Consider the following 15583-nt stretch of genomic DNA (forward strand, 5'->3'; position numbering starts at 1 on the left):
AACTATACCCTAGCCAAGTTGACACATGAAATTAGCCATCACAGATGGCGACTGAGATGAACGCTGTGGAAGATGTAGAGAAGTGATGGATTCGGGATATATTTTGGGGATAGAAGAAGCAGGACAGTTGATGATAACAGCACAACTCAAGTTTTTGCATGAAGTTTAGCGTTCTTTTCTATTAAACTACTATGAAATGTCATCGTTAGTTAGTAATATAAATTAATAATTAGACTAGAATCATTGCTTTAGTCTGTGTCTACTGACTGCTGCCGTATTCACTGATGTCAGAAGAGTATGGTGAGTGGTAATAAGAATTCAATAAATATTTAAAGAATTTAAAATATTTGTACAGTTTTCAAATCAACTTGTGAGATAGTGCATGCAGTACTGAAATGTCTTAATAGTTTATTTAATTACTCTAGGGTGGTGGTGGTTGTATGCCATCGAGTTGATTGCAACTCATAATGACCCTGTAGGACAGAGTAGAACTGCTCCATAGGATTTCCAAGGAGTGCTGACCGTTTGGTTAGCAGCCTGAGCTCTTAACCACTTCACTGCCAGGGCTCCAAGGGTAGTTGTTCTCAAAGGAGCCCTGGTGGCACAGTGGTTAAGCACTCGGCTGTTATCCAAAAGATCAGCAGTTTGAACCCACCAGCTGCTCCACAGGAGAAAGATGTGGCAGTCTGCTTCCATGAAGATTACAGCCTTGGAAACTCTATGGGGCAGTTCTTCTCTGTCCTACAGGGTTGCCATGAGTTGGAATTGACTCTACAACGATGTGTTTTGGTTTAGTAGTTCTCGACTGGGTGTGATTTTGTACCCCAGGGGACATTTGTCAAAGTCTGGAGACATTTTTGGCTGTCAAAATTTTTTGGGGGGATGCTAATGGTATCCAATGGCTAGAGGCCAGAGATGCTACTGAACATTGTAAAATGCACAGGTCAGCTCCCCCCTCCCCCCTGCAACGAGTTTTTACTCAAACAACTTGCGCCTTCTAAGTTTGTTTGCCAACTGCTCCCTCCTCCGGAAGGTATTTTCATAAACACCACTATGCCAGTTTTACATGTTGCTGTAAAAAAAAAAAAAAAAAAAATTAGTGTGGTGTGCTTACAAAAATACCTTGTGAGGGAGGGAAGAGTTGGCAAACTTAGAAGGCCTGTGTTGTTCACATAAAAATACGGTAAGTAATTGCCTGCTCTAAAATGTCAATACCTAGTGGATAGGGTTGAGAAACCCTGCCTTAGGGATCAAAACTCAGGCTTTACCTTAATGTCGATGCTAAGTGTACAGTTATGGTGTTAGGTCCACATACTGGTACACTTACACCTCTCGTGCACTCAGGTGTGATTAGAGTGGCTGCAGTGACTGAACCTGCTGTGACGGCCACACGTCACCCACATGCCCGTCCTTCCACTTGAAGTTTACACTTTCAGAGTAAACTCAGCTAACCACCAGCTGGAAACCCTGGTGGCGTAGTGGTTAAGTGATACAGCTGCTAACCAAAGGGTTGGCAGTTTGGATCCACCAGGCGCTCCTTGGAAACTCTATGGGGCAGTTCTACTCTGTCCTGTAGAGTCGCTATGAGTCGGAATTGACTCGACGGCACTGGTTTTTTTTTTTTTTTAAACCACCAGCTGCCGTGGAGTCTATTCAGACTAGTGGCGATCCAACGTGTGTCAGAGGAGAACTGTGCTCCCTAGGGTTTTTAATGGCTGATTTTTTGAAAGTAGATCTCTAAGCCTTTCTTCTGGGGTGCTTCAGGGTGACCTTGAACTTCCTGTTTGCACCACCCAGGGACTCCATACTTTGAGAACAACCCCCTTGCAAAGGTTATGCATTTGTCCCTGTGATCCTGTCTTTTTTAACAGTCACCTTCGAGACTTGCAGCAAGTCCTCTCCATGTCCTTATTGATACCAGATTTTCTCCTAAGGATGGATTGGGAACTGTCCCGTCTTCTCTGGATGCATTGTGATGAGTAATGAGGTTGGATGATAATTCTGTTTTCAAATGAAATTGAGATATGACCATATAAAGTAAGAATTGGCTCTAAAGATAGTTTAAAAGCAATGCTTGTATGAAATAGGTTCTTTAGTAAATATTGGGAACGAATGTATTATATTCTCCACTTGAAGGAAAGCGTTTATGTTATGCACAAGTTCTAGAATGATTTAGAACAAAACCAACGTTTGTCAGAATGTCAAATAGTAACAAAATCGGTGGTGTCAAGGGTCAGGAGGAACAGTCACTCTCGCATCATTTTGGGAAGGTAATTTGGCACAAGTTCTTGAGGGCGATTTGGTAATATTATTAAAATTTAAAATGTTTGTATGCTTTCACTTAGCAATTCTACCTTTAGGCATTTCGTTAGAGAAACACTTGGACCAGTAAGCAAGGACACACACACATACATGCACACACACAATGCTGTCCTTTAAAGCTTGTGAAGTGGAAAAAATAGAAACAGTCCAAATATCTATCAACAACTTGGTCATAAATCATACGGTGGAATACTGTATGTCACTCCAGAAAAAAAGAAAAATTGAGGTACGTAGCTTATGTACTGCCGTAAAAACCCATTGCCGCCGAATCGATTCTGACTTATAGCAACCCTATAGGATGGAGCAGAACTGCCCCATGGAGTTTCCAAGGAGTGCCCGGTAGATTTGAACTGCCAGCCTTTTGATTAGCAGCCATAGCACTTAACCACTGTCACCGGGGTTTCTGTACTGACATAAAAGGAGGTATAGATATATTAAATGAGGGAAGGAGAAAAAAAAGGAGATCGTAAAAAGAAAAAAACAAGCTAGTATGTGTGACATGAGGCCATTTTTACAAAATTATATATGTAAGGTATGCATAGAAGAAAAACCCAGAGGAATAAACACTACACCTGGCAGTGGGAGTAGGTAAGTCCCATATGTCAGGCACCTAACAGTAGGAGTAGGTAACTCTCATATGTCAGGGATGTCTCTTCATTTTATAAACAGGAAAAAAAAAAAAAAACTGTGAAGATTTTAAAATCGTGAGACAGTCATCTTACTTGATAGCCAGGTATTTTATTGTTTTGAAGCAACCTTTTGTGTTAGTGTATATGCAGCCAAGGATCTGTCAGCAGCTCTGTATTTATACTCATGACACCTAAGTTGGCCAGAAATTCCTAGTTCTTTGTTCTCTATCTGAAGTTATTCACTGCTTTTAAAAAATTTTAAATGCCAGACTTCAAATTGAAAGTATCTAAGGTTAAACAACAAAAAAAATTTTTTTTTTAAGGTTAGTTGTGAAATTTTTTTTTTTTTAAATCTTAGGCTTTGAAATATGTTGTAGAATGCTCATGTGTATTTACCCTGCAGATGGCGCTGGTGGTTTTGTGGTGTTTTCTAGGTATATCTGTCTGTTTGTTACCCAAGTAATTCCCATAAGCTGGGAGTCACTAAATTGCTGGTCCTGTTGTAGAATGCTACCTTTCTTGTGACTGCTGACAATCAAATATTTCTTACTATTATTTCAATAAATACAATGTAGCAGAAAATAAAAACCTGTAACAAGTCTTAGGACAGAATTCATTTGTTGCTTATTTATCTACTTTATTACTCATTATAATCTCTGGGAAAATTAATTTCAGCACTGAATGATAAGTTTCTAACTCCTTTAAAGCCTTAATACTTCATTAAAACTGGCAGTGGAACTAATTTTTTAAAAAATTAATTCTCTTTGAAGTCCTTCCTTTTCCCTTCTCTTTGTGTGTCTGAATCCCCAGCTCTTCCATTTTCCCAGTCTGTCAAGTTCAAGAGCAGCTCAGATGCCATGAATTAAGTGAAGCACAAAGGGGGGAAAGGAGACCCTTTTAAAGAACAAAGGCCTCCCGTTAGGCTGCCATGTTCTTTTTTGACCAAAAGTGCACCCTCCGTGGTTTCTATTGTTGCCCACATGCCCTGCACAGAAGGTAAATACCGTGGATCCTCATTACCTCACGTTTTCCTACTCTTCCCCCATATTGCACACACAGAGCTACGCTTTAGGCCTTTGATGTCTGTAGGCATTCTTATACAGTTGTTTTATCTCCTTTTAAAGACCTACAGGGGTAGGAATGTAAGTGGAGAGCAATGCACACCAAGTAAAATCCTACAGGAGCGAAAATTAGCTGTTAGAGAAGCTGCAGCCCAGGCACCCAGGGCAGGTGGAAGAAACCAAAGATTTTGCTGCTATTGTTCTTCTACTCTGTGTCTCTTAATACCCTGCTTTTTTTTTTTTTTTGTATAGTAATTTATTATGTTTTCGGTGAGAGTTTACACAGCAAATTAGGTTTCCGTTTAATAATTTCTACACGGATGACTCAGTGATACGGATTACGTTTTTTATGATGTGTCAACATTCTTATTAATTCTGTTGTGGTAGCACATAAGTTCTTTTTTTGTCTAAATTTTATTTTGTTGAGAATATACAGCAAAGTGTACACCAGTTCAACAGACTTTTACATGTATGATTTAGTAACGATTATATCCTTCAAGTTGTGCAGCCATTCTCACCCTCCCTTTCTGAATTGTTCCTTGTTCATTAACATAAATTCACTGCCTCCTAAGGTTCCTATCTAATTTTTTGAGTTGCTGTTGTCAGTTTGATCCCATATAGATAGTTCTGAAAAGAGTATAATGCTTAAGGAAGATTTTTTTTTACTAGTTAAGCTAAACTAGTGTTTGGTTTTAAAAAGACTTCAGGGGGTGTTTTTGGTTTAAGGTTTAAAGATTATCTCAAGGCAATAGTTTCAAGGGTTTATCTACCCTCCATGGCTCCAGAAAGTCTAGAGTCCATGAGAATTTGAAATTCTGTTCTGCATTTCCCCCCTTTTGATCAGAATTCTATGGAATGTTTGATTAAAATGTGCAGTAATGACAGTGGGGCACCATCAAGTTTTTCTGGTCTCACAGCAAAGGAGGCAGTTGTTCATAGAGGCAATTAGCCACGCATTCCATATCCTCCTCCTGTACCTAACTCTTCTTCCTCTGTTGCCCTTTTTTTTGGGGGGGGGGGTTCATTGTTGTAAATATGTGTATCCCAGAACTTTACCATTTCAGCTTTTTACAGCAATTACAATACTCATCTGCGCAACCCTACCCTTAATCAATGAGATTTTTCCATTACCATTAACCCTCCTTTTCCCCCTCCCTCCCACCCCTTGGTAACCAGTAATAAACTTTGTTCTCTATGTATTTGTCTTTTCTTGTCTTTTTCAATAAGGTCATATAATATTTACCCTTTGGTGATTGGCTTATTTCACTGAATATAACATTAAGCTCCATCCATACTGTAGCATGTATCAAGACTTCATTTGTCCTGCTGGCTGGGTAGTATTCCACTATATGTACATACCACATTTTGTTAGTTCATTTGTCTGTTGATGGTCATTTAGGTTGTTTCCTGCATATTTTTTAATAATAACTTTGATTTATATTCACTGTAGATTGGTGAATTCGCTTCTCCTCTCTTTGTCTATGTAACATAGCAGGCAAATAGGAATAAGTTTAATTGTTGAGAACCCCCCCGCAAAAAAAAACCCAGTGCCGTTGAGTCAATTCTGACTCATAGTGACCCCATAGGACAGAGTAGAACTGCCCCATAGAGTTTCCAAGGAGCGCCTGGCGGATTTGAACTGCTGACACTTTGGTTAGCAGCTGTATCACTTAACCACTACGCCACCAGGGTTTGCATTGTTGAGAACAGTTCTTGTGTAATAGTAAGAAAGTTCTTGCTAATCTGCTCCTACTTCTCAAATTGGATGTTTGGTTTTTTGTGTAGTTGGGTTGTGTAGAGGCCTGCTGTCCTACATTGCCTTTTTTGGGATTGAATTAAGAAATAACAGAAAAAAGGCTTTAAATGGGCAGTAAGGAAAGGGGTAGCCTATGCAAAACCAACTTAAAATTTGAGAGAGATTATTGAAATTTCGTGTTCTACACATTTCACTTGTAGTTAGCCTGCTTAGTGTAAAGTTATTTTAATGGTGCTGACACGTATTTTGCTTTTGCACTGGAGTCCACGGTTCTGGATATTTCATTCCTCTTGACCTCTGAGAGGAGTCCTGGTGGCGCAGTGGTTAAGAACTCAGCTGCTAACCAAAAGCTTGGCCGTTCGTATCCACCAGCTGCTCCTTGGAAACCCTATGGGGCAGTTCTACTGTGTCTTATAGGGTCGCTGCGCATCAGAATCGATTTGATGGCAATGAATTTAATCTTTGAGAAGGGAGCCCTGGTGGTGCAAAGGTTAAGCACTCTGATGCACAACAAAAGGTTGACGGTTCTAAGCCATCCAGTAGCTCCATGGGAGAAGGACCTGGCGATCTGCTTCTGTAAAGATTATTGTTGTTGTGTACCATCGGGTTGATTCTGACTCACAGTGATCCTTAAGGACAAAGTTGAACTGCCTGCAGGGTTTCCTAGGCTGTAATCTTTATGGGAGCATATAGCCAGATCTTTTTTCTTCCAGAGTCACCGGTGGGTTCAAACCATTGCCCTTTCAGTTAGCGGCTGAGCACTTCAACCATTGCACCACCAGGAAAAACTTACGACATAGTTTTATTGTCACGTGGGGGTCTCTGTGAGCCGATGTTGACTTGACGGCACCTAACAACAATATTCTTTGAAAAAAACATCATGTTAGCAAGTCTGTTGTAATAGTCAAAGACCTCCTTAGTTCATTGCAAAGAAGTATCTCATGACTGCATGTTTAGACTGTGGTTCTGTTTGCTTATTTTTATTTTTTTCAAAGAAATTGGATAGCCAGTAAGTAGTTTGGAGCTGTGTTTGGGGAGAAACAGAGAGACAGAAGAGGGAGAGTGATGAGAAGGGGAGAAGGAATAATACTCCTTTTCTTAGTATTGTTTTTAAATTTCAACTTTTATTTTAATAGAGTAAAGAGCAAGACTTGAACTTCTGATGGTGTACGGTTTTCTTCTTATTTGATGTTAAACTAATGATGCACAGTTTGCGACCTAATCTTTAGTGACCGTCCTGAACTCCCCTTGCGTTTGTGGGCCTGCCTTTTTAGGAATTGTCTTAGTTACCTGGTGCAGCTGTAACAGAAACACCACAAGTGAATGCCTTTCACAAATGGGAATTTATTCTCTCATAGCTTAGGAGGCTGGACGTCTGAGTTAGGGCACCAGCTCAAGGGGAAGGCATCTTCTCTCTCTGTGGGCGCTGGGGGGGTGTCCTTGTCATCAGTCTTCCCCTGGGCGTAGGAGCTTCACAGCTCAGGGACCCCTGGTCCAAAGGATGCACTCTGCTCCCTGCACTTCTTTCTGGGTGGCATGAGGTTCCTCTCTTGCCTGCTGTCTTCCCTCTTTTATGTCGCAAAAGGGATTGACTCAGTATAAAACCTAATCCTGTGGATTGAGTCTTGCCTCGTTAACATAACTGCCTCTGACCCTGCCTTGTTAACATCATAGAGGTTAGGATTTCTAACACAGAGGATAATCACATCAGCTCACGCAGTACTGGGAATCATGGCCTAGCCAAGTTGACACACATTTTTTGGGACACAACTCAGTCCATAACAGGGTTATAGAGGTGATTCATGAGGTTAAAAAGAACATTAAAAGAATTAAATAAGTAATTCCTTTGTAGAACCAGTGGTAACATTTTATTTAAAATTTTACTTGGAGATATTTAGTGTTTCTGCTTTTTCCCCATGTGGTATTCAAATAAAAATACATAGCACATTCAGCCCCTTTTTTGGTCCTAAGGATTTCTTTTAACATTAAAAGTTGGCTAGTGTACTTGAAGTGAAAAAAAAAAAAAGAAAATTGAATATGTTAACTGCTTGAGGAAATGTTGTTTTGACCTTTAATGGGCCCTGGATATTGCTTTTTAGGAACCACATCCCTTGGTTTCTTGTTTTGGGGTACTGTAATCTGCCAGAATCCTTTGGTTTAGACACTTGGCAGCAGCATAAAAGTCAAAGAGCTTCTTGCTTTGTATCATGTAGGAAATTACCATTTCTGTTTCCTGTGCAGGATGCTCTAAAGATGTAGCCAGGGAGTCTGGGCCGGGGTGGGGGGGATTTAAAGTTTGTTTTTTTTTTTAAATATTTTATTGTGTTTTTTGGTGAAAGCTTACACAGGAAATCACATTCTCATTTAACAATTTCTGTACATATTGTTCAGTGGTGTTGGTTACATTTTTCACAACATTCTTGTTATTTCCATTTTGGTTGTTCTGTTTCCATTAATCTAGCTTCCCTGGCTTCCCTAGCCTTCTCATGTTTGGTCTAATCTAGGCGATTATTTCAAGGAGCACAGTAGTCATGGGTGATATTATTTATTTTATGGGCCAGTCTGTCATTTGGCTGAAAAGTGACCTCTGGGAGTGGTTTGAGTTCCAAGTTTAAAGAGAACATCAGGGCGATAAATCTCGGGGATTCATCTGAGACTCGAAGTTTTAACCCTTTCTTGCTTTTGCCTCTGATCATACACTGGACTGTTTTCCTGCTTTTGTTCCTGTGGGGTGGCATCTGTCTTCAGGAGAAATCACTTTCCAGTCAAACCCAGATTGCTGAGCCATGGCATTTTTGCTGGTACTGTTAATGCTGCCTTTGCTATGAACAGTTTTAATATAGGTGCAGTTAAACACCTGTTATTCATGGATGGGGAGAGATGGAGTGAAATCTTCTTTATTAAATGCCATATGTCCTGCCCATCACCTTTCTGCCTCCACCACCTGGCTGTCACAAACTCCAGAATGTTCTCTCTGCTAATCTGAAAGAACCCTGCACCACAGAGTACACATTTACATAGTTCCCACACATAGGGTCACTTTTTATGAAAGAAACGATTTTCTTAATTATCTGTTTTATTTTTGTTGTTGAGATATACATAGCAGAGCATACACCAATTCAGCAGTTTCTACATGTACAGTTCAGCAACGTTGATGACATTTTTCAAGTTTTGCAACAATAATAAATGATTTCTCAACACTTTTAAGGTTTGTGATTATACCTTTCCAAGTCTGTATTGATTTTAATGTATTTCAAACATTGTGATGAATTTATGTTTGTATTTTTTTTTATTATTTAAATAATTTATCATTGTAGGATGCTGTGGCTTTAAATTTAAAGATATGTAACAATTTTTAAAACATTGTAATACTGATGGTAATAACTATTATCGGCATCATCATTATTATTTAATAAAAAAGGAATATCTCACTGGGAGAAACCCTGGTGGCATAGTGGTTAAGAGCTATGGCTGCGAACCGAAAGGTTGGCAGTTCAAATCCACCAGGCGCTCCTTGGAAAACCCTATGGGGCAGTTCATCTCTGTCCTGTAGGGTCGCTGTGAGTTAGAATCAACTCGACGGCAGCAGGTTTTTTGGTATCTAACCAGGAAAGTAGAGAGAAAAGCAATTTAGAGCAATGGACCAGCCCTTTTCATAAGTTTTCTTAGAAGCCATTTGAACAGTTGCTGGAGAGATTTTAAACACTAAACCCATTTGTGACCAAAACCTGCCCCATCACCAAAGGCAGCTTAAGACCCGAAAGGAGTCTCAGTGTATGGAATTAGGCTTAAATGAAGGCTGAGAGAGAAGGGGAATCATAAGATGGGTCAAACCTATATTTATTAAAAAGATTGAACATGAAAAGGTTTGGAGCTTTACAGTAGTTCAAGGAAGTTAGCTTTATAAAAGACTGAGATGGGTAACATTTTTTCTGACATGAGTAGATTTTGATTTAAAATCATTCAAGGGAAAGGCAAGCTGTGCCCAGGGGAGAGTCTGCAGGGAAAGAGGGAATCTGATGAAATGAAGACTTCAGAAAGTGCCTGTGGGATACTTAGATGGAGGAAATAAATTAATGAAATTTCAAGAAAGAGATATTGTTATAAATGTTTATAATTTTTTTATTTCCACAAACAATGATGAAAATAACTCAGGGTTTGTTGTTGTTGTTAGGTGCTGTCGAGCCTGTTCCGACTCATAGCGACCCTGTGCACAACAGAACGAAACACTACCCAGTCCTGTGCCAGCCTTACAGTCGTTGTTATGCTTGAGCCCATTGTTGCAGCCACTGTGTCAATCCACCTCGTTGAGGGTCTTCTTCTTTTCGGCTGACCCTGTACTTTACCAAGCATGATGTCCTTCTCCAGGGACTGATCCCTCCTGACAACATGTCCAAAGTATGTAAGATGCAGTCTCGCCATCCTTGCTTCTAAAGAGCATTCCGGTTGTACTTCTTCCAAGACAGATTTGTTCGGTCTTTTGGCAGTCCATGGTATATTCAATATTTTTTGCCAACACCACGATTCAAAGGGGTCAATTCTTCTTCGGTCTTCCTTATTCATTGCCCAGGCTTCACGTTTTTATGATGCGATTGAAAATACCATGGCCTGGGTCAGGCGCATCTTAGTCTTCAAGATGACATTTTTGCTTTTCAACACTTTAAAGATGTCCTTTGCAGCAGATTTGCCCAGTGCAATGCGTCGTTTGATTTCTTGATTGCTGCTTCCACGGCTGTTGATTGTGGATGCAAGTAAAATGAAATCCTTAACAACTTCAATCTTTTTGCTGTTTATCATGATGTTGCCCATTGGTCCAGTTGTGAGGATTTTTGTTTTCTTTGTGTCGAGGTGCAATCCATACTGAAGGCTGTGGTCTTTGATCTTCATTAGTAAGTGCTTTAAGTCATTTTCACTTTCAGCAATCAAGGTTGTGTCATCTGCATAATGCAGGTTGTTAATGAGTCTTCCTCCAATCCTGATGCCCCATTCTTCTTCATATAGTGCAGCTTCTTGGATTATTTGCTCAGCATACGGATTGCATAGGTATGGTGAAAGGATGCAAGCCTGACGCACACCTTACCTGACTTTAAACCAATCAGTAGCCCCTTGTTCTGGTGGAACAACTGCCTCATGCTTTATGTACAGGTTCCTCACGAGCACAATTAAATGTTCTGGAATTCCCATTCTTTGCAATGTTATCCATAATTTGTTATGACCCACACAGTCGACTGCCTTTGCGTAGTCAATGAAACACAGTCAAACATCATTCTGGTATTCTCTGCTTTCAGCCAGGATCCATCTGACATCAGCAATGATATCCCTGGTTCCACGTCCTCCTCTGAAACCAGCCTGAATTTCTGGCAGTTCCCTGTCAATATACTGCTGCAGCCGTTTTTGAATGATCTTCAGCAAAATTTTGCTTGCGTGTGATATTAATGATATTGTTCTATAATTTCCACATTCGGTTGGATCACCTTTCTTGGGAATAGGCATAAATACGGATCTCTTCCAGTCAGTTGGCCAGGAAGCTGTCTTCCATATTTCTTGGCATAGACGAGTGAGCCCCTCCAGCGCTGCATCCGTTTACTGAAACATCTCAATTGACCTTCATTTGCTGATGTGGCACAGCTCAAAATGAGAAGAAACAGCTGCAAACATCCATTAATAATTGGAACCTGGAATGTACAAAGTATGAATCTAGGAAAATTTGAAATCATCAAAAATGAGATGGAACGCATAAACATCGTTATCCTAGGCATCAGTGAGCTGAAATGGACTGGTATTGGCCATTTTGAATTGGACAATCATATAGTCAACTATGCTAGGAATGACAGCTTGAAGAGGAATGGTGTTGCATTGATTGTCAAAAACATTTCAAGATCTATTCCTGAAGTACAACGTTGTCAGTGATAATATCCATGCACATACAAGGAAGACCAGTTAATACAACTGTTGTTCAAATTTACATATGCACCAACCACTAAGGCCAAAGGGGAAGAAATTGAAGATTTTTATCAGCTGCTGCAGTCTGAAATTGATCGAAGATGCAATCAGGATGCATTGATAATTACTGGTGATTGGAATGTGAAAGTTGGAAACAAAGAAGAAGGATTGGTAATTGGAAAATATGGCCTTGGTGATAGAAACAGTGCTGGAGATCGAATGATAGAATTTGGCAAGACCAACAATTTCTTCATTGCAAATACCTTCTTTCACCAACATAAATGGTGACTATACACATGGAGGAAATGCTGGTGGCATAGTGATTAAGTGCTATGGCTGCTAACCAAAAGGTTGGCAGTTCCACATATGTGGAAAGAGAGCATGGAAAAGGTCAATATCATCAGTCAGAACAAGGCCAGGGGCGGACTGTGGAATAGACCATCAGTTGCTCATATGCAAGTTCAAGTTGCAACAGAAGAAAACCAGAGCAAGTCCACGAGAGCCAAAATGCGACCTTGAGCATATCCCACCTGAACTTAGAGACCATCTCAAGAATAGATTTGATGCATTGAACACTAGTTACTGAAGACCGGAGGAGTTGTGAAATGACATTCAGGGGCATCATCCATGAAGAAAGCAAGAGGTCATTGAAAAGACAGGAAAGAAAGAAAAGACCAAGATGGATGTCAGAGGAGACTCTGAAACTTGCTCTCGAACGTCGAGCAGCTAAAGCAAAAGGAAGAAAAAAAGAACTGCTTGCTCTCGAATGTCGAGCAGCTAAAGCAAAAGGAAGACAGGATGCAGTAAAAGAACTGAACAGAAGATTTCAAAGGGCGGCTTGAGAAGAAAAAGTATTATAATGACATGTGCAAAGAGCTGGAGATAGAAAACCAAAAGGGAAGAACACGCTTGGCGTTTGTCAAGCTGAGAGAACTGAAGAAAAAATTCAAGCGTCAAGTCGCAACAGGGAAGGATTCCATGGGGAAAATATTAAATGATGCAGGAAGCATCAAAAGAAGATGGAAGGAATACACAGAATCATTATACCAAAAAGAATTATTCGATGTTCAGCCATTTCAAGTGGTAGCATATGATCAGGAACCGACGGTACTGAAGGAAGAAGTCCTAGCTGCTCTGGAGGCATTGGCGGAAAACAAGGCTCCAGGAACTGATGGAATATCAGTTGAACTTAGGGATAGGCAAACGAAAGTCCTCTGGCCAAGTCCAGCACACTTTTGCTTTTGTATGGTCTGTGAGGTAAGAGTGAATGGTTTTTACATGGTACAAAGAAATGGAAAGAAGTATAATATTTCATGATACGCGAGTATTATATGAAATTGAAATTTCAGTATCCACAAATAAAGTTATATTAGAACACAGCCACACCCGTTTGTTGTTCACTGTTGTCTGTGGCTGCTCTTGTGCTGCAGTGGAGTCCTTGCAGCAGAGACCATGTGGACCACAAAGACTGAAATGTTTGCTCTCTGGCCCTTCACAGACAAAAGCTGCTGCCCCGAAATAAAGGATTCCCTGCAGTCTGTTAGAGTGAAGTGGGAGAGTTTTTTCTAAGACCGATTGTTTGCCACTAGTAAGTTTGTCTTAGTTCCTTATATATTTTTAAAAAATTGTTTATTTTTCTAATATGCTATTTTTTGCAGCAATTTTAGATGTACAGACAAAATTGCAGGGAAGTAGAGAGAGTTCTTATAAACCCTTTTTCCTCTGTACACAGTTTCTCCTGTTGTTAACATCTCACATTGGTGTAATACATTTGTGACAATTGGTGAATCAGTGTTGATATATTATTATTACCTGAAGTTCACACTTTACATCAGGGTTCACACTTTGTGTTGTACAGTTCAGTGGGCTTTGACACACGCATAAGGTGGCATACTCGCCATTACAGTGTCCTGCAGAATGCTTTCACGGATGGGAAAATGCCTGCTGCCACACCTCTTCTCCCTCTTCCCCCTCTCCTAGAACCCCTAGTAACCACTGATCTTTTTAGTCTGTATAGTTTTGTCTGAGGAATGCTGGTGGCACAATGATGAAGTGTTCAACTGCTGACTGAAAAGCTGGCAGTTTGAACTCACCCAGAGACTCTGTGGGAGAAAGACCTGGCAATCTGCTTCTTTAACAGTTACAGCCAGAAAAACTTTGTGGGGCAGCTCTGCTCTGTCACAGGGGATCTCTGTGAGTTGAAATTGACCCAGCAGCACTTAAAAACAACAACAGTTTTACCTTATCCAGAACGTCATACAGCTGGAACCATATAGCATGGAACTTTTTCAGACTGACTTCCTTCACTTTGAGTCGGAATTGACTCGACGGCACTGGGGTGTTTCTGGGTTCCTTCACTTAGCAATATGCCTTTGCCCATGTATTTTTGTAGCTCAGTAGCTCATTCCTTATTATCCTTGACTAATACTCCATGGTGTGGATGTACTACAGTTTGTTCATCCATGTATCTATTGAAGGACGTCTTGGTTGCTTCTAATTTTTTGTAATTATGAATAAAACCACTGTAAATATTTGTGCAGGTTTTTGTGTGGCCATAAGTGGTCAGTAAATACCTCGGCATGCGATGCTGAATGGATTGTCAGGCTGATGTTTAGCTTTGTAAGAAAATCGGCAGACGGTCTTCCAGAGTAGCTGTATCGTTTTGTATTCACATCAGCAGTGAGTGAGAGTTTGCGTTGCTCCACATCCTCGCCAGCATTTGGTGGTGTCAGTGTTTTGGATCTTAACCGTTCTCATAGGTGTATAGTGGTATATATATCATTTTAATTTGCAATTCCCTAATGATATATGATGTTGAGCAACTTTTCATCTGCCTATTTGCCGTTTGTGTATCCTCTTTGATAAGATACTGTTCACATCTTTTGCCTATTTTGTAATTGGGTTGCTTGTTTTCTGATTTTTGACTTTTAAGAGTTCTTTGTATATTTTAGATACCAGTCTTTTGTCAGATATGTGTTTTACAAATCTTTGTTCCCAGTTCGTGGCTTGTCTTTTCATTGTCTTAATATGTTTTTATTTGCTCATCAGAAATAAATGCTTTTTTGTAATGAATTGCTTCACTAATTCTGCAAAATGCACATAATAAATATTCCTTTTTTTTCTTTAATAACATTCCCTTTTTTGGGATATTCTTAATCTGAGTCCTTAGGTTTATTGCTCATTCACCAGGATTATGAAAAAACAAACCATATTCAGAGTTCTGTCTAGCTTCTTGTTTTAAGTTCACAGAGAATGTTGTTGCTCTCTCTTTTTCAGAGCATGGGAGGTTACATTGCATAAATATCACTAGAGCTGTTATTTGGAAAAGTTCGAGAACTTAGATTTACACTGGCAAATTTTACAACATTTGAGCCAGGTACATTGAGATAGACAATCAGTTTCTTGAAAACATTATGTTTTCCAAAATTTGTAAATCAGACATTTCTGTCTTAAGATGCATTAGGAGAATCGCCTTCTAGACTTGTTCCTTAAAACACTGATTTTTCTTTCCCTTGGCCTCAGGCTAGTAGCCTCTGTCCTTCCCCATTGTCCCCAGGAGTGATGGGCACTCTCATTGGCTCATACGTGAAAAGCTAGGGTAATCTGAGTAGGAATTACTGATTGTCTAGGTGGAGGGAGTGGTGTAGCAACAGTTTGAACTTGTAGTCCGTGTTTCCTGACTCTTCTTTCCTTCCTCCCTACTATCAACTTCACATGCTTAGGATAAAAAATTAGGGACTTAGAAATGTCATAGTGTCAGAAATTACTGGGCTTGACAAAGGTATAAAAGTCATAGTTAAAAATAAGTGTTTTAATTTTCTCGTCCCCCTTCCCTTCCTAAGTAATTAAACCTGAACCGGAGGACACTATTC

The 15583-nt window shown here is 39.9% G+C and overlaps 1 protein-coding gene across 9 annotated transcripts in view; it reads left to right on the top strand.

The window, feature by feature from the left end:
- Positions 1 to 15583, top strand: part of POU2F1 (POU class 2 homeobox 1) — a 262547-nt gene that overhangs the window by 66687 nt on the left and 180277 nt on the right. Inside the window, exons 2-4 of one of the 9 annotated variants that reach the window (XM_064282903.1) lie at positions 8862 to 8976; positions 9943 to 10166; positions 13210 to 13299. The exons of 4 other annotated variants lie outside the window; for them this stretch is intronic. The gene's annotated coding sequence lies outside the window, so the exon portion shown is untranslated. Of the gene's footprint in view, positions 1 to 8065; positions 8977 to 9942; positions 12969 to 13209; positions 13300 to 15583 lie in introns of those variants that run through there. 4 more of the 9 variants (XM_064282904.1, XM_064282902.1, XM_064282905.1 and 1 more) reach the window with 4 other exon arrangements.

This window comes from Loxodonta africana, chromosome 3 (assembly GCF_030014295.1).
Source record: "Loxodonta africana isolate mLoxAfr1 chromosome 3, mLoxAfr1.hap2, whole genome shotgun sequence".
NCBI lineage: Eukaryota > Metazoa > Chordata > Mammalia > Proboscidea > Elephantidae > Loxodonta > Loxodonta africana.